General features: G+C 33.7%; 1 long non-coding RNA gene across 1 annotated transcript in view; it reads left to right on the forward strand.

Annotated features, from left to right (window-relative positions):
- Positions 1–4,721: 4,721 nt before the first annotated feature.
- Positions 4,722–19,344, forward strand: part of LOC127708296 (uncharacterized) — a 34,209-nt gene continuing 19,586 nt past the window's right edge. The window contains exon 1 of the long non-coding RNA XR_007985232.1: positions 4,722–4,817. This is a non-coding gene — a long non-coding RNA (uncharacterized LOC127708296). The remainder of the gene's footprint in view (positions 4,818–19,344) is intronic.

Below are 19,344 nucleotides of genomic sequence, written 5' to 3' on the forward strand. Positions count from 1 at the left end.
TGAAATTGCTTAACTCAATCAAAAGACACATTAACACCAGTGAACATACACTGAACAAATAAATTTGATCTATGATACAATGTAAATACAAAGTAAATAAATAAACATGTTTAACCCCACCACATTCTTTGTGCGCTTTTTTCAAAGTCTGGAGTACGTATTCCAGTGGTTGTCTTTTGTCGTTTGCCTTTATTGTTTTGAGTTTAATGTTATAACCCTAAATCAGGATGGTACTTTTCCAATTTGAATTAATTCACATTTTGTTATCCATGTGACCAAGGATTTGCAAATCCTTGATGTGACTGATAGCTTACAATACAGTTTACCAAAATGAGTACAATTGTACGAAACGCAATATGTCGACTTATAAAAATAACTTCAAGAAATATCTAAATGAACTGTGAAAAAAGAAGTCAACTGCTTAACTCAAAAGTAAAATCACAAAAATACTGAATTCCGAGGAAATTCAAAAAGGAAAGTCCCTAATCAAATGGCAAAATCAAAAGCTCAAACACATCAAACGAATGGATAACAACTGTCATATTCCTGACTTGGTACAGGCATTTTCTTATGTAGAAAATGGTGGATTGAACCTGGTTTTATAGCTAGCTAAACCTCTCACTTGCATGACAGTCGCATCAAATTCCATTATATTGACAACGATGCGTGAACAAAACAAACACAAAAAGGTAAAAATGTCAAAAGTAGGGGTACAGCAGTCAACATTGTGTTATCATCTTAATCACTATAAAACAAACAAATGTAACCAAGAAGCACAAAAAGGCATACATCAAATTAAACATCCTCATTTTGCTTTTTTATTTATACGATTTTATTTATCTATGTAAAATCCACCCATAAAGGATGGAAGGTTTTAAGTACTGGCGTAAAATCGCGCGTTTGAAATTCGCACAGGTAGACATAAAATAATTTTGTCGTTCAAAGTATGACGGGATACATAAGTACAGAGTCACGTAAAATGGATATCACAAAAAACAGACTTCACAGTAAAAGGAATTTTGTTCATCGAACTCTCTTTATTTCCTTTTTTTTAATCTATTGTGGTGTTTTTATTAAATTAATATTCCTTAAATATTTCAAATTGTTTTTAATAATTTAATGTGTTCTTGATCCCATTTATACGATCTTACAATCGTATGAAAAGGAGAAAGAACACAACAATTAAATGAAAATAAGTTGAAATTAGAAGGAATTTTGTTTCTAAAATAATAATTTTATTACTAAGAAAAAAAAAAAGGTCATACCCAAAACGCCTATGGTTTCACTTTGTAATACGGACGAAAAAATCGACAAGATAAAACACTCTAAATTTATTCTAGCGAAAGCAAGATAACAGATACACCAAGATTCAGACAATATGTAAAGATAAAATTGAGAATGGAAATGGGGAATGTGTCAAAGAGACAACAACCCGACCAAAGAGCAGAAAACATCCGAAGGCCACCAATGGGTCTTAAACACAAGGAGAGAATCCCGCACTCTGAGGCGGTCTTCAGCTGGCCCCTAAACAAAAATGTGAACTAGTTCAATGAAAATAGACGTCACACTAAACTCCAAAACATATAAATGAACTAAAATTAAAAGCATACAAGACTAACAAAGGCCAGAGGCTCCTGACTTGGGACAGGCGCAAAAATGTGGCGGGGTTAAACATGTTTTGTGAGATCTCAACCCTCCTCCTATACCTCTAGCCAATGTAGAATAAACAAACACACAGCAATACGCACAGTAAAAATCAGTTTAAAAGAAGTCCGAGTCAAATGTCAGAATAAGTAACAAAAGAAACTAAGCAAAATGACAATGATACATAAATTAATAAAGGACTACTAACAGTTACTGCCATGCCAGCTCCAGACCTCAATTAAACTGATTGAAAGATTATGTCTTCATCATACGAAAATCATGCACAATCCCTCCCGTTAGGGGTTTAGTATCATACCATCATAAAATATATGAGAAGAACATAACCCGTATCATGCCAAAAACTGGTTTTAGAATAAATGTGTTTATTTCCGATGCAAAGACCCTATGAGTGAATCAATATTAATACCAAAAATATGCCATCTTTAATAACCTGACAACAGTATCGTAACTATATCCCTTTTGAATAAGTCTGTTTAAATGTTTGGTTAGCTTTTGAGGTGAATGTCGACATGTTTGTGCTTTGTATAGAATATTACCATAAAAGATTTAATGTGAAATACCTGAACTTATAAGATGTCTGCATGTTGATTTATATTTACGAATGATGTACTTGTACCAAATTGGATGATAAAATTTAGTAAATGTTTTGACTAGTTTGTGATATCGAAAACCCTGGTGTAATAATTTTTCAGTAATACAAAGGTTTCTTTTGTTAAAATCAAATACGTTGTTACATACACGAGCGAATCGAACAAGTTGAGATATATAAACACCATAAATGAATCCACTTCAATTGATATTTTATAGTGTGTCTTTCTATGTTGTGATGTTACACTATTGTTTCAGGTATGGTGAAGGTTGGCGCCTATTAAAACGTTTAAACCCGCGGCGTATGTTTGCACTTGTCCTAAGTCAGAAACCTGATGTTCAGTGGTTGTCGTTTGTTGATGTGGTTTATAAGTGTTTCTCGTTTCTTGTTTTTTATATAGATTATACCGTTGGTTTTCCTGTTTGAATGGTTTTACACTAGTCATTTTTGGGGTCCTTTATAGCTTGCTGTTCGGTGTGAGCCAAGGCTCCGTGTTGAAGGTCGTACTTTGACCTATAATGGTTTACTTTTATAAATTGTGACTTGGATGGAGAGTTGTCTCATTGGCACTCATACCACATCTTCTTATATCCAGTTAGAAACTCGTGCCAGTTTGGGATCGGAGAATAAGCTGTGTTCTCCTCCGAAGGAAGTTAGAATTATACCTATATGGTCTAAATACTCGTATTGTCTGGTCCGTTATAACCAAACTAGTATTATACTCATATGGTCGGACCTTATGGGTATACGCATCTGTTCACGACCATACGCGTATGTTCCAAATACTCATATGGTCCGGAACATTACGATTTAAGAAGTAATTAATATCTTGCTTTAAGATGAGATATAATCAGTATTATGCAAAAAACTTTACTTGACAAAATTGAAAGTATGAAAGCGTTGTGTTGTAGAATTTTAAGGGAAACGGGTGTGTGGAGAACCACCTCATATTGTAAACACCAACAAGACCGATGAATTAAGTATAAAATAAAGTCACATAGGCTTATTTAATTTGAAAGAAATATCCATTCTATGAGGAGATGGCGTTTAATTAAATGCTTTTATTCACTACACAGTCACATCTAATCTGGTCATTTATTATATTCAATAATGTCATATCTTCGGAGAGTACTATGCACTTGACCTTCCACGTTGAAGAACCTTGCAGCAATATGTGTGGTCTGACATGTAGGTGTTTATTTTGCAAAGTAAAATGTCTGACTCTGCACAGCTAGTCTTCTTTTTCACTGGCTCTGGTCGAACCTATGTACCGACAGAAGTAACAGAATTGATCAATTGTTATTTTTTTATCAGTCATATATGCTTTGAATATCTACCCGAGAAATAGATTACCTAAGTTGTATTTGGCAAATCTTTTCAGAATGTTGGGTCCTCTGCTCTACTACTACGTACTTTATCTGGCCTTTCAACTTGTTTGATTTGAGCGTCACTGATAAGTCTTTTGTAGAAGGAACGCGAGTCTGGCATATAAAATTATAAGCCTGGTATCTTTGATAAGTTTATTTAATATTGGTCGATAGAAAACACATGCTAGTTACTTCAAGCAATACTAAGGTAAGATTAAAATCTATCTTTAATTCGTCAACCATCAGATCTTGGGATCATCGGAGTAAACAGATGGTCCGACTTACTAATTTGTCTTTCTCCGACTTATGATTTTTGTTTGGTCCTTGGTATCTTGTTTTTTGTTGTTTTTTAAATAACTCTTCGCTGGTTTTGTAGTATATGAGAATTTCTTATTGGTATAAACAATTACAACTTCTGCTACACGATATCTGTTTTATTTCGTATTTCAACCGGATTGATTGTTGCTTGCTTGCATAACGTCCAGTGGCAGTTATTTCATGTACATTCATAAATAAGTAATACAAAAGTTAGTTTATATGCAAGGTGGACGACGGGATAACGTGTGGGAAGTTTAAACTGCCTCTGAAAACAATGGAAGTTTATCCTTACAACAGGCCACTTACGGACCCCTCTGAGAGTTGAAGTAAAGGTTATGCAACTTGCAGAAAGCGTTGCACACTCTCTCTTTTTACAAGGCATCGGATTAAACGTCCCAATTCTGACGGGACGTAACTGAGATTTTATACATACCACACAGCCAAACGGACGGCCCACTTTGGCAGGGGTTTTATTACCGGTCTGGGGAAGACCCAAGGTGACCCTATTCCCATAACCAAGTCACTCTTAGGGTTTCGTCAGTTTTTCAGATTTTATTTTTGAAATCTATTCTTAGACTCATTGCATACATCTAGTTGTTACATTATGTTTTCTTTTCAATGTAAATTAGATTTTTTGAAGGATTAAATCGTCTTCAAATACCCAACAGTTTAACATTTTTAACATATTTTATAAGACTATTGACTGGTTTTAAAGTTTTAATTTTACTCTTCGTGTATAACACACCTTTTGTCAATGGTAAATACTAAGAAGTAACGAATGAAAAGAATTTACTTCCTTGTGAGGGATTGGTATTTACCTGTAGTAAGTGTATCGTTTAGACGAATGGATTTGTATTTTCATTCATTTCAAAACACATGTAAGTTTTTAATTGACATCAGACACGGATTTTAAACATTTAAACATCACAACACATTTACACAGGCTGGGAAGTGTGACAATGTATTAGTCCCAAATACAAATATAATCTGTCGCTATATTTTTAAATGTAACGTCTTAGGTTCATCATAATCTTTTCGCAAAATGGATTTGTTTTCAAAAACGATTGAAACCAGTTTTAATGCATGGTAGATCCTAGATAAAATTTAAATGCATTTTATGTTTGTAAGACATGTGTAACCTAACATGTTTATATTTTGTGTCTTTATTGTCATTTCATTCTAACTAACCATTGTTAATCAAAGATTTAAATTTTGTTTAATATGTGTTTATGAGGGTTTGAATGAAGTTTACAAAATTAAGAATAATGAGTAAAAAAGTACAGAATGGCAGAAAAATAACGAATAGAGAAAGTAAGGCAAAAAAATTAAGAACAGAGTATAATGGGGTGCTAACATATAAAGAATATTGGGCAATGGGCCAAAAATTGAAAAAATAGAGAAAAATGGCCTACAATATTAAAGAATAATGACATGAAGACTCCAAACCCACGATCCAGACAATCAAGGGTCTCTAAAAAACACCGCAAAGGATCTCATTTGTGCACACGGGAGCACAATGTAGCACAAAGGAGCAAGAGAATAATCTAATTTCTGTTTAAAAAAAAGTTAAAACAAAAATTGCGATTTTTTAATATGTAAGATTTTAGGTTATCACCGGTATCGGTTCGTAACCGACTTTATATCCGGGTTATGTGATAGCTCGTAGCTGTGAATTTATAAATAGTAATCATATGATATAAATGATAAAAATGTCAATTATCATTATTCATTTTTTGTTGTAATTTTTTTTAAGATGGAGCATTTACCAAAACTACGAAAATTATATAAAGAAACCGATATTTGCTGTTTATTTTTTTTATCTCTTATACTTTGTTTTCTTATGTTTGGTAATATATTTTAGTGATGTAAGAATACTTGTATTATTACAAAAAAGTTAAAACTTTATATTTTCAATTGACACTGAAATAAATATATATAGGTTTCAACAATAAAATTTAAAATTTAGGATTTGTCCTCACTGCAGCTGACCTTGGCCGATGGCCTTGCCTAGCCTTCTTGGCCAGATGTTTAACTTTAGATATGGCAAAACCATTTGCAGCTCTTATCATATTGTCATTGAACTTCTTGTCAGTGGCAAGCTTTCTGTAAAGCACTTCTTTTTCGAATTTGGAAATGCTGTGCCATTTCGAATATTGAATTTTGTGCTTTTTTAAGTTACCAAAAAGTTCGTAGTTGCCGTTGCCATTTATACTTCGTTTAACATCTGTGTGATGAACTTGAATGACATTATAAATTTTCTCAAGCAGTTCTGATAATTTGTGGGGTTTCCAGTAAAGAGCTACTTTAAAGCAGTGGTTCATCGACTCACAGTTGTTGTTTGTCCAGAGTCTGTAAGAGTCATATTTACGGTAGGGTTGATTCACATAATTGAACAAACGGTTTTAAGTCTCATTTCGTAATCATTTGCAAAGCACGGAAAGCTGTTGCAAAGTTCATTGGACTTGGTGTCATCAGCTGTTGCTATGCCCGGGTGTCGTTGAATAAGTCGGACATAATCATAATTTCACAAGACGCAAAAAGGAACTGGTATTAAAGTATCTGAGTGTCTTTGAATAGGGGTGTCGGAAGCTAGACATGAATATTGATGATCCGTAGTTCGGAAATGTCAGTATACACTTCGTTTTATCAAATTTTAGTCTGCACAAAAACAAAGTATGTACCGAAATTTTCTTACTTTACGAATCTTATATTGCTATGAAGAAAACGTTTTACAAGACGCAAAATGGAACGGTATGGCAGTAATTTTAAAACTATGAAATAAGTTTGAATTTTTTAATTCGTTTTTCAGAAATGTCAGTATACACTTTGTTTTATCAAATTTTATTCTGGACAAAATCAAAAGTATCTAAAAGGTAACTCGCCTTTCTAGGTGTCGGATGTGAAATTTCGTAAACATTTACCTCTAATAAAGAGAAGCAAATATTGTATGTCTTTGTGAACACTAAAACATTATCTCTTTTTTATTGGCAAGTAGTGATATCAATTTTTTTTTAAGTGCGTTGGTTATATTAAGAAGGTTAGATGAGACCCCCTTGGTTGTATGTTACACAACAGATTATTTTTATTTCACAAAATAAAATTGTTAGAGTTACTTGATTTTTTCACAATAAAAGATATTCCTTTTTTTGACTTACTGAATAATATGTAATTTCAATATTATCATGGACTTATTAAAATTAAGTTTTCCCCAAAATGCAGAAGAATCCTGTGGGGTATTGGTCAGTAAACAATAGGCTCATGAGAGCCTGATATCGCTCACCTGCAGTTTCAGGCATTTGACTTATTTGTAGATCTTACTTTTCTGAACAATTTTGTCATTTACACTTTCTCTCTTTCTGTGATAATATTAAAGATAATACATAACCCTAAACTGTAAAATTTCTTGAATATTAACTATTTCTGGACAATAACCCAACAATAAGTTGTCCTATTGGTCTGAAGATTACTTGACAGGTAGATCTAAACCTGTTGAATGGTTTTACACTAGTAATTTTTGGGGCCCTTTATAGCTTGCTGTTCGGTGTGAGCCAAGGCTCCGTGTTAAAAACCGTAGTTTGACCTATAATGGTTTACTTTTATAAATTTTGACTTGGATGGAGAGTTGTCTCATTGGCACTCATACTACATCTTCTTATATCTGTTTAACACTTTTACCTATGTCAATTTTGCTCTTACTGCTTTAGTTTTTGAGATGAAAGCCAAAAACATCATTTGACCCCTATTTTCTATTTTTAGAAACTGCTGCCATGTTTTTGAATTGATCAAATCCCCAATTACAATATATAAACTAAAAACCTAAGGAAAATTCAACGTAAGTTTTTAAGTATTTGGCCAAGTAGTTTCAGAGAAGAAGATTTTTGAAAAAGTAATTAGAATTACACAAAAAATGTATAAAAAAAAACGTTTTAAGGGCAATATCTCCTTAAGGGGTCAATTGACTATTTTGATGATGTTGACTTGTTTGTAGATCTTACTTAGCTGAACATTTATTGCCATTTATACTTTCTCTGTATCATAATATTAAAAAATATAACCAAAACAGTAAACATTAATAAAAATAAACTATTTCCAACAGTAACCCTACAATGGGTTGTCAACTTGTCTGAAAATTTCATAACAGATAGATCATAACCCATTTATCACCGTAACTCCTTTCACTTTTGCTCTAACTGCTGTAGTTTTTGAGATATAAGCTTTTGTCCACTATGTTCTATTATTAGCCATGGCGGCCATGTTTGTTGATTGATCAAAACTTCGGATACAATTTACAAACTAGATACCCTTAGGACGTTCAGTTAAAGTTTGGAAGTATTTGGCTCAGTAGTTTCAGAGAAGAAGATTTTTTAAAAAGTAATAGACTTGCACGAAAAAATGTAAAAAAATAAACGTTTCAAGGGCAATAACTCCTTAAGGAGTCAATTGACTATTTTGATCATTTGACTTATTTGTATATCCTACCTAGCTGAACATTTTTGCCATTTACACTTTCTCTCTATCTATTATAATATTAAAGATAATAACCAAAAACAGTAAAATTTCATAAAAATAAACTATTTCGGACAGTAACCCTACAATGGGTGGTCCAATTGGTCTGAAAATTTCATAGCAGATAGATTTTGAACTTTTCATCACTTTTGCTCTAACTGCTATAGTTTTTGAGATAAAAGCTAAAAACTGCATTTGACCCCTATGTTCTATTTTTAGCCATGGCGGCCATGTTGTTAATGGATCAAAACTTTGGATACAATTTGTAAACCAGTTACCCTAAGGATACATTCAGTTAAAGTTTAGAAGTATAAGGCCAAGCAGTTACAGAGGAGAAGATTTTAAATTGTTAGCAAACATTATGAAAAAAATGTGTAAAATTGTATTTAAAGGGCAATAACTCCTTAAGGGGTCAATTGACAATTTTAGTCATGTTAACTTTTTTGTAGATCTTACTTTGCTGAACATTTTTTCTGTTTACAGTTTATCTTTATCTATAATGATATTCAAGATAATAACCAAAAACTGCAAAATGTTCTAAAAAGTACAAATTTAGTGGAAGTTGGGTTGTTAGATTCATCTGAAAATTTCCGGGCTGATAAAACTTGACCTAATGAACATTTTTACCCTGTCAGATTTGCTGTAAATGCTTTAGTTTTTGAGATATAAGCCAAAAACTGCATTTGACCCCTATGTTCTATTTTTAGCCATGGCGGCCATGTTTGTTGATGGATCACAAATTCGGATACAATTTATAAACTAGATACCCTAAGAAACATTCAGTTAAAGTTTGAAGATATTTGGCCCGGTAGTTTCAGAGGAGAAGATTCTTGAAATAGTTTACGACGACGACGGACGCCAAGTGATGGCAAAAGCTCAAATGTCCTTTTTTTTAAACCGTTTAATGTCTATTAAAAAAAGCGGAAATGTCCATTTAAAAAGGCGCGAATGTTCTATCAAAAAGCGCAAACGTCCCACATCGTGCAAAATATTGTTAATAAAACCAAATATGTGCATTGGATTTGATACTGTCCATCAATTACACTGTTATTTACGGTGGCAGAATGAGGCCATGCAAGATATTTTTATACGACCGCAAAGTCGGTCGTATATTGGTATCACGTCGTCGTCGTCGTCGTCCGAAGACAGTTGGTTTCCGGATAATAACTTTAGTATAAGTAACAAATAGAAATCTATGAAATTTAAACAAAAGGTTTATAACAACAAAAGGGAGGTCGGGATTGATTTTGGGGGTTATGGTCCCAACAGTTTAGGAATTAGGGGCCCGAATAAGCATGTTTGTAGTTTCCAGACAATAACTTTTGTTTAAGTGTATGAATCTCTCTGAAATTATACAACAAGTTTCCATACTACAAAGGGGTGGTTAGGATTGACTTTGGGGGGTTATGGCTCAAACCATTTAGGAATTAGGGGCAAAAAAGGGAAAAAAACAAGGGTTTCCTGGTTAATGGACAATTAAGACAATTTATAAGTAGTGTAAGGGAGGTAATCCAAACACATTTAAAGTAAAATGTTGTGTATGATTCGATTACCTCCCTTATACTGCTTGTAAATTGTGTATAAAGAAATGTAGATTGTCTTGGGGTGATTTATAGCTGTAAATTTATTTTTAGAAGTTACTATTAATTAATATTAATTTTAGCCATATATCATTTTCTATTTTAAGTCTTTTATGATGTATTTGAATGGGTAATTATGGTTGCAAACTCCATTAGAAATTTGAATTGGGATTATGACCATATCTTTAGGGAAAGAATTTTTTTTTTTGGAAAAAGGGGAAAGGGGGGAGGTGAAAAAAAAATTTAGGGGGGGGGGTTAAATAAGAAAAAAAAATTTGGGGGGGGGGGGACAATTTTTTCTCATTTCAGATTTCAGAAATTAAAAAGAAAATTTCTTCAATTATTTTTTATTTTTTTTAGGGGGGGGTCAATACGCAACAGCATAGTGTATTGCACAAAAGCAAAAAATTGAATATAAATTCCAATCATATGACCAATTCTAAGTTCTTTGACTACAGTTATTCTGTGGCAGAAACCTATTATGTGTCAAATATTTAATTACAATCCAAATTCAGACCTGTATCAAGCGCGAATATTGTGTCCATTTTTGTCCCAACTGTTCAGGGTTTGACCTCTGCGGTCGTATCCAGCTGCGCTAAGCGAAGCAATTTATTGTATTTCGTCCTCACAACATAGTTTCTTGTCCGCACAAGATGCTTGTCTTAATTGATCCAACAAAAATTAAATGACATCTTGTTCCCTCAAAATATTATCCTGTACCCACAAGATGGTTTTTTGCTCCTTAAAGATAAATAGTGTACCTACAACATAAAATAGTGTTACGACAAGATAATATATTGTACACGCAAGAAGTTTTTTTTTCCACAGCGTAATATCATGTACCCAAAACATAGAACTTATGGGAACAAAAAAACCTTCTTGTGTTTACAAGATACTGTCTTGTGGGAATAAGAAAATCCATCTTTTGGGTACTTAGTAGAGCAGCTTTACACCAAAAAGTGCTCTAATTAAGGAGTTCAATGACGTGGCAGTACAACAAAGGTTGTTATATATCAAATTGTTCGTTTTGATGCCAGGAATATGGAAACCAGTCTTGCCGGGTCGAAAAATGTGTACAATCTGAAATTTTTGGCAAAAACTGTAATTTAGATAAAAAAAAGTGCTGAAAACTGGAAAATCATCATAAAAAAATTAATTTTAGACCGAATTTCATGATTCGCATATCAAAATGTTCTTTTGAAAATATGCTAACTAAGTAAAATAACATTTTTTGGATCTCGATTCTTTTTTATGTACTTTTGGGGATACAATTTTTTTTTTTGCTGAAAAGAAATGCAGAAATCGGAAACTAAAAAAAATAAATTCCTGCATTAATCTGCAGGCTCTAAATTTAGTAATTGCTGTTTCTGTCAATTAAGACAAAATCAAATTTGCATACCTATTTATATGTACTAGGTTTCATATTCATAGTGTAATATTAGGTCAATGTCATAATAATTTATTAGAATAAAAACCACAAAAACCATGAAATTTAACAAAACATTATATATGTAAAAGTTGCCAAATATTTGTGTTTCAACTCAGTTGTCAAAGTCTTTATCAGAACTAAGTAATTCCATGATCGCTTCAACTTACGTTGGGTTGTTACAGGTTGTTTCATCCGCGATATCTACAGATGCCCCACAACTACAAGCGGCTGTAAAAGCTTGTTCATGTTCGAGACTAGTACAGTTCTCTGAACAATTATGGTCATCACATTCACAAATCAAATTTTTCAAAAGTTTCGGTGCTGCTGTAGGTTGGCTCGTCAACCTTGGCATAATAGTGTCAGTTTCAAGATCTCTTCCATATCCATATATAATAGGACCAACTTGCTCATGCGTAGCAGCATTTGCATTACGGCAGATCTTCAACTGATAGATACAGCGCAACACATGAAGTTTGAAACTGTTTTCTGTTGGTGGAAGTTTTTTGGCAGGTACTTTTTTGTCAGGCTTTTCACAACGCAAACTGTCCAGTGAAAAACAGTCCTTTTTACCATAAAGATCACCTACAAATGACATACAATGCTTAAATTGATCGGAAGTTAGATATGAGGAACCCAATGTTGCAAGGCCATTATGAGAACCGGCTCTTTGTTTTAGCAGTCGAAAAACTGACTTCTTTCCATGACCAAAAAACGAGCTTGTGGTGTCACAACCAGTCAGACAGTACACTGGAAAAAGAATATGTTTTTGTGAAGGTGTTAATTCCTTAATTATATCATCAACTGAAATGTATCTTACTAAGCTAGCATGCTTACCTACTCTACCCGTCAGAAAGTACACATTGTCAGCTGCTATTGATTGTCTGTGGTGTATAAGAAGCACCAGAACATATGTATCAGGACTGGAGATAACTAATTTGTCAGTTGGTTGACTAACTGAATAGATAGCATGCAATACAATACGGGTATCGGCTTCCTCTTGGTTTGACCTGAGCGCTGCAACATTCGTTACTGATACATGTGTGACTTTTTAAGTGTTGTGTCCACTTCCACCGCTGATCAGTAACATTTTTCCTTTTGCAAACGAATTTTATTATTGCAAATGTAAGTAGCATAAAATTCAGCAAGGTTTGCTTTATTTTCTCCATTTCCTAAAAATTGCTTCCAATTTGAGGGAATTCTGATTTCAGGTCTTTCCTGGTGTACTGAACTTACGATTCCAGCAGTTCGTTTTTCCCAAGTCTGTCCTTTAATACTTTCCTCCAGATATCTATCAAATACTATATGTATTTGCTTAACAGGACAATCATTATTGCAATGCCGACTATGAGAAAAAAATATAGTAAAAAAACCGTTTGGCTATCCATGTCTTCAAAGGTTGTAGGTACCACTGTCCCTGAAGGTGGATTCAGCATATGTATGACCGCATGCCCATCATATATCAGTGCATTACATCTATCTATAGACGTCATCTTCTCCGACAAACCCCCTCAAGACACTCCATAAATTGTGATTTAAAGCATGCCGTCATTTTCCCATCATCTGTAATCATGCTTAAAGACATCACTCTAGAAAGTTGTACTTTTGTTCTTGAGTTAACTGCAAGCAAACGTAAGTACATTATCTCACCGTCCATTATTTCTTACTTTTAACCTTCTTCTTCATTTTGGTCATAGTTTTCACTGTAGATCTAGGTAAACTATCATAAAGATTCTTCCGTTGCGTATTCATAAGATCAGTATCAATCAATCTTTCTTTTTGCAAACTTTTTCATCATAGCTAGACCAGTTTCAAGGGCATTACCAAGACTGGTCTCAATACATTTTGGAGCCATATAACCTGTTGCTATATTTACTAGATGTTCAGGAGCATCTGATATATCAAATGGATCAGTGAATGCTGAATCAAAAAGTTCACATAATTTCTGAACATCTTCATTCCAACGTTTCTGACAAGCATCCCCAGCTTCGTGATGGATCTTGATCTTGTCTCAAGACTGACTGATGACATCTCTGAATCTGATACTGTACTGCGATGTTAGTGGTCTTGCTATAAACCACCTAGTAAGCGCAGGACCTTTCATTGTCAAACCGGGGCCGAGTGGTCTAAGTAGTCCAACTACTGTATCACTAGCCAATCAAAACTGAGGTTGTGAGTTCGAATCCCGCACTGGCCAGGTGCACTCGACTCTAATCTTAATTGACTATGATTGTCAGTTTTCTTGCCGAAGGTCGGTGTTTCTCTCCGGGCACTCCGGCTTCCTCCATCAATAAAAACTGACCGCCACAAAAGTGGCGTTAAACACCAATCAATCAATCAATCATTGTCAAACCAATTATACCACCATTACCTTTCAGGGCTTTGTTCTCTGTTGTCTCAATGGTATAATCCATCCACACCGAATTAAAACAGCCAGAAGTCAACTTTGCTGCAAACTTACCATCACAGAAATGTTTAGAAACAATAGCGAGAATAGTTATTTCTGTTTGAGGCAAACAGAAGAGGCAACAGCTCAACTTTCATTGCCTGGAAGACTTTCCAAAGTCCGTTCCTTGTAGAACTAATTAAGATTTTAATTGGTTGTACAAAGAAAATGCCTGTACCAAGTCAGGAATATGACAGTTGTTATCCATTCGTTTAATGTGTTTGAGCTTTTGAATTTGCCATTTACTTGGGGACTTTCCGTTTAGAATTTTCCTCGGAGTTCGGTATTTTTGTAATTTTACTTTTTTTTGGAGTACTTTAGTCAGAAAATCATCCCAAAATTATTTGAATGTTGGAGATATGGCCTGACCCTCGGCTTTAAATCGATCAACCAAGAGCTGCAGTTTGTCTTCAATGTCGGTCTGTAACAGAGACAAGAAATTATCTACATCAGTTGATTCCAGAACTACAGTTTCAAATTGTTGAATGATTTGTTCTAGGTCTGATGGGATTTGCTGTTGTGATCTTCTGCACCAAAGGAAAAATTGGTAAAACAACCTGGCGTGTAGGGCCTCATCAAAAAGCTTTAGACCACGCATAGCTCTGTCAAAATCCTTACCAGAAAGCATCGAGTTAACCGTTCCTGCGGCAAATACACCTGATTCACACAGCATCTGCCGAAGTCCTGCATCACTATGCAAATACCCAATACCTGAAAAAACGTACATTAATAAATGCATTCCACCTTCACAATGAATGGCACCTTTAAGTTCATCTGGTCTCGCCCATGTAATTTCCAATGCTTTGGCCAGCAACCCCATATAAAAAAATACAGGAATGTAAAAAGGGAGTTTTTGAAGAAGAAAAAAATCGATTTCCATTCTTTTTTTTTACAGTTCATAATCTGATAAATTAATTTCGGTATTAAAACAAACATAATTGATACATTCCAACAGCTGAAACTATTCAAGCTTTTATGTCTTTTCGCTTGAAATTGTCAATTTTTTTCACAATTTCTTTTTTTTTAAATGATCTTTTTGACCCATAACTGTCACTTGAAATTTCAAATTTTTGTTTTTAAAAATGTCTTTTTATACTTTTTCATCGAAAAAAAAATAATATATATATATATATATATATATATATATATATATATATATAGTGGTCCTTTGCGGTAACATATCATGCATAAATTGAAGACTCATTTTTTTGTGTTTTTTGCACCAAAAATATAGATTTTCCCCATTTTTTTCATGTTTTAGGGATCAAAACTATGTAAGTTTATTTTATTTGTCTAGTATAAGCTATTGCAAACAATTTGATGTTTTGATCAAGTAAATCGGACTAAAACTGACATTTTATAAATTATTTCCAGTTTTCAGCACTTTTTGACTTAAAAACGTGGTTTTTGCCCAAACGCTCTCGTTGTACACTAATCCACGCCCGGCAAGACCGATTTTCTGATTCCCGCTTTTAAGACGAACATTTTAATATGTCTTGCCAAATGTTGTACTGTCACGTCAATGATGACATTTTTAACCGGTCTCAGCTGCTCTACTAACAGGAGTAGTGTATATATCACTGACTCAAAGTACCGTGACGTAATCTTATGTAATCGGCTGGTGTATTACATAGCGGAACCTAATATTTTACTAATGGGCAATTAAGGATTGATTGTAATATATTTTTTCTGTCTATGAAGAAATAACATCAAAAATGTGGTGCATTTTGAATATCCCGCGTAGCGGGTTATTTTAAAAGTGTGCACCACATTTTTCATGTTATTTTGAATAGACAGAAAAAATACAGTCATTCCTTATAATTTAATTCTATATTCCATTTTAAGGGAGTAAATAACGAAAAAAAGTCGATGACGTCATGGTCACATGACAAAATTATGTTTATGAGCTGATAGACGAAAAATCTTCAGCCAATCAGAAGACGTGATACTTCCAAAATTAAATTATTACGTAATAACGGAATACAAACATGGTAAACAACAAACTACCCGGCACTTCCAGCTCCGATCCGATGGAGTAAAGGAAAATAGTTCCAGAACGGAAACGATCACTTAACGGAGTTTGGGTAAACAAGTTCGATAAAACCAATAACGTGATTCTATTTACACAAACATTTAGACACTTTTCGATCCTTTGTTTGGTCTGGTATCCTATCGTCAATGATATATTTTAAATACACTCTGGTTTTAATATAATAACTTCTTCCTGTGATATTGTACTCGATGACAATTTTATGATGCTAATATATGACACGTTTATGATGCTAATATATGACACGTTTATGATCCTTCATAACCAGTCAAAACATGACCAGACATGTTTCTATACAGATAATACAAAATTGAATAAAAATAAACTGAATTTTAATTTATAAAGATATAGCGTAAAACGTTGTTTCTTTCTCCACACCATACCTTATATTGAAGTGTACTAAAGAATCTCGCTTATTTTGATACTTTTATGACCCATTATATATTAATAAGTAAAATTGTGAATGGAAATGGGGAATGTGTCAAAGAAACAACGACCCATCCAAAGAGCAGAAAACAGCCCAAGGCCACCAATGGGTCTTCACCACAGCGAGAAAATCCCACACCCGGATGCGGGATTCATCTGGCCCCTAAACAAAAATCTGTATTAGTTCAATGAAAATGGACGTCACCGTGACTAAACTCCGAAACATAGAACTTTGTGCGCGATATAATAATTTTTGTGATGCATTGTGACACTTTAATGACACCTACCTATCGATTCAATTATTTGAGATTATACTATTATATAGCAAAAAGAATTTCAAACAATATTGACATTATAGTCTTTTTATATTTGTTGAATAAGGTAATTTGTTTATTGTCCCAATTCTATACAATATCGATCCCGTACTCTAATAATTTTACCCCAGTCAAAACATGTCCAAACATGTAATTATGCGGATGATTAAACTTCCTTAATTCTATGACCGACCATAAAAATGTTGAGATTTAAGATAAGAAATGTCAGATAAAGGGTGCACAAATTATTGTTAAAGTTGCCACTGGACGTTATTAAAGATAACACATGTCAGATGTAAGGTACACAAATAAGTGTAATAACTGTTGCTGGACGTTAAGTAAACAATATCAACCAATTAAATCATTCAAGCGTGATGTCTCTTTACAACTTCCGGCACACACTAAATTTTAAATGACGAAAATAATAAACCCTCCGTATGTCGATCGTCACACTTTACACAGTCAGTATTTGTAAAATTGAAAAATCCCTGTCAAACTTTCAGATCTTTACGTAAGCGCAATACATTCCACACGTTTCCGAATCATCTGGTTGTATTTGACTTTGAGAAAAGCAGTATTGCGGTCCGTTAACGATCAGTTCGTTTCTAAAATGTCGTTGACACACTTCTGGCAGTTGTCCCATGGGGTCGAGAAGCCGGAGACATCGTAAGACATAATAGTGTCCTGTGCAAGTGTCCGCCTGGACAGTTTTTCACAGAATTTAAGTATTAAATATTATTATACTTCATGTCAAAATGCCAGATTTTGATTGGTTAATACGAGGGAGGCAATTTACTCTATTCTATGGTAAATACTCTATTACCCTTCACGGAGACGCTTGATCAAGTGTGCGCTTTATTAAATACGGATGGTTGTTATGTACAAGACGTCATAGTTTATTACTTTGAATTTGAAATTTAATCGACAGTAATAACAGAACATTCAGTATAATAAATTAAATAACACATATCTGAGAGGGTGATAGAACAGATTGTTACCCCTCGAAAAGACATTGTCAACCTTGGCTTCGATAAGCTGGACACTGTATTGTTTATGTGTCATGATAAAAGTGGATGTCATCTTGGTGTCAATAAGACAGTTTCCAAAATTGCATCAAAACATTATATGGTCTCTTGAGTGGACAGAATTTTATAGCAACAGTTATGAAATAGTTCACTCCCACAGGACAAAAATGTTTTATTATACACGAATTTTAATTAATTGAGAATGGTGTATCACATTAACTGTTCAAGGACCAAATTTAATGGTAAAAAGTGTCCAGTGATAACATGGACACTTTTTCACAGCTTAGGATATTTTTTCATAGGTAAATTGTGTCCAAGACACATTAAAATGATTAAATATTGTCCATGGACAGTATTTACTGTGAAAAAATGTCCAGCGGACATTATTTCATGGGGGACATTATTAAATCCTACACCTCAATTGTCCATATCAACCAATACAAAAAATATCCATTTTTATTCCTAGCTAAAGTGCCGTTAGCTGCACATGCATATCAATTATCATAGAAAGAAACAAAGAAAAATACATTCTAAAAACATTCATGTTTTAAATTAAACGAAGCATGTCAATTATGGAATACGTAGGGTGAAGAGAGGGCTAGCTGTATAAGGAGGAATAACTCTAATTATGTTAACCATAAGCATTAATATTCTGGTAATCCAATGGTCGAGTGACATTAACTATAAAATTTCATTTTTAATGCACCCACCTAACATACGGCTTAATCATACACTATTCGAAAGCATATAATCTGTACTTAAATTTTTGCCCGGTCGTCAAATATTCTTACGGTATCCCACCATACCACCATCTGCAAAAAGATAGCTTTTTAGCTGTTCTACGTTCAAAAATATTTTATGTAGTAAATTTTAGGTTAAAGAAATAAATTTAAAAATTTTAATAAATGTTTGAAGGAAATAATACACGCGGGATGCATGCTCTTAAATGAAATTTAGGGAGCTGAACTTTGATATTTCAATATGTTAGCTTAATTGCCAGCCTATAAAAAACTCTTCGGTCTTTTTTTGTTATTTAGTTTGTAATTTTATGATTATCATTAACAGAAATAAAGGACTTTATATATAAATATTAAGCTAGCCCCAAAAAACTAAATACATAAATAGATAATTACATAGTTAGAAAGCTAATTAATGAAAAGTTGAATTTCAAAAGTTTCTCTTATACAAATTTACTTTATTTGGCCTTTATAACTTTTTTAATTCGAGCGTCACTAATGTGTCTTTTGTAGACAACACACGCGTCTGACGTGCAATATTTAAGCCTGGTATCTATGATGAGTTTATTTACAATCACTGGATCGATGCCACTGCTGCAGGAGGTTTCCTCACCAATGGTATCACAAGCCCAGTAGTCAGCACTTCTGTGTTGACACGAACTATCACTGATATGGTCATAATTATAAATTAACTCACTGTTCAAAACCCATTTCATTTTTTGAAATACTATGGATTTTTTAACCCCCCCCCCCTTCCCCCCCTGAGAAAACAGATAACCTTAGCTGTATTTGGCAAAACCTTTCGGAATTTTGGGTCGTCGGTGCTCTTCAAATTTCGTGCTTTATTTGGCCTTTTTAACTTTTTTTTTCGAGCGTCACTGATGAGTTTTTTGTA

The sequence above is a fragment of the Mytilus californianus genome, unplaced genomic scaffold, assembly GCF_021869535.1.
Source record: "Mytilus californianus isolate M0D057914Y unplaced genomic scaffold, xbMytCali1.0.p SCAF_7, whole genome shotgun sequence".
Taxonomy (NCBI): domain Eukaryota; kingdom Metazoa; phylum Mollusca; class Bivalvia; order Mytilida; family Mytilidae; genus Mytilus; species Mytilus californianus.